Source organism: Etheostoma spectabile, chromosome 9, assembly GCF_008692095.1.
Source record: "Etheostoma spectabile isolate EspeVRDwgs_2016 chromosome 9, UIUC_Espe_1.0, whole genome shotgun sequence".
NCBI classification, from domain to species: Eukaryota; Metazoa; Chordata; class Actinopteri; order Perciformes; family Percidae; genus Etheostoma; species Etheostoma spectabile.
The window spans coordinates 5,527,214-5,528,439 of record NC_045741.1 but is presented as its reverse complement, the minus strand read 5'-3'; positions in this window follow the sequence as shown (position 1 = coordinate 5,528,439).

The window sequence follows — 1,226 nt, the reverse complement described above, 5'->3', positions numbered from 1 at the left end:
TATCTTGAAATGTTAGGACTCTCTATCTTGAAATGTTAGGACTTTCTATATTGAAATATTAAGACTTTCTATCTTGAAATATTAAGACTCTCTATCTTGAAATGTTAGGACTTTCTATCTTGAAATGTTAGGACTTTCTATCTTGAAATGTTAGGACTTTCTATCTTGAGGTGTAGCGGAGTGGAGTAGGAAGTAGCAGCAGGGGTGGGTTTAGGATCAGACCTGGGGGGGGGGCTCAGCCCCTAATAAGAACAGCTCTAGGTCTAGTGTCCCCGTTTTAAGTTTTACAAAAATAAAAACATGACTTGTTTTGGAGGTAAATACGCTTCTGAGCTGAAAATGTCCCCGGATTTTGTCTGAGAAATCTGGTCACTTTAGTGTGTGAGTGAGTGAGTGAGTATCTTTGTGTGTGTGTGTGTGTGTGTATCTTTGTGTAGAACAGAAATTTAAAACAACTTTTTAGGGAGTTGTGTTTGTTGGAACTAATATTTCTCTATCATCACATAACTGCAGTTCAGTGAAATGTCATAATGTTGAATTAGCTCTAAACTTTCAAGCCTTTCATTTGAGAGACAATCAACACAATGCCACCTGCGTGAGGACTGTCCCTCTTAGTGTCGTGTCACATGGTGTGTTGACGATTAAGTGACGCTACGTGTATGAATGTCTCCGCTGACTCAGCGCTCTCTTCAGTTTCCTACCGTGTTTGTTTGGATTTGTCATAACTGTGCGTGACGCGCTGGCTGCAGTCAGGACATCTCAGCTGACTGTTAATATGAGCTCATTGGTGGGCCCGGAGCTGATGCACGGATCAAAACCCTCATCGCTGGAGCATGCAGAGCGCCTGGCCCCGGCCTGCCCCGGCCTGGCCCGGCCCGGCCCGGCCTGGCACTCATATCCATCACAGCCTCAACAACAACAACTGGGTCCGACATTACAAACACATGTTTGTGGACGGGAGAAAAACAGGCTCTGGCCGTGCAGTGGATGCTAAAGCAGCCAATACACTAGTGGCACTAGAAACCCTTTATAAATTAGGCCTACATATATAATGACATAATTAGTATCATGATCATAAAACAATACCCAAATTACAAAATGTGAAAACTGCTTGAAGGAACAATCACACAATTACATTTCATTTTAACATTGCACCCAACTTTTAACAAAGAACAAAGAAAACAACACCTCATAGCCCGGTGTCCTGTCTCCGTGGTGTGTGTGTG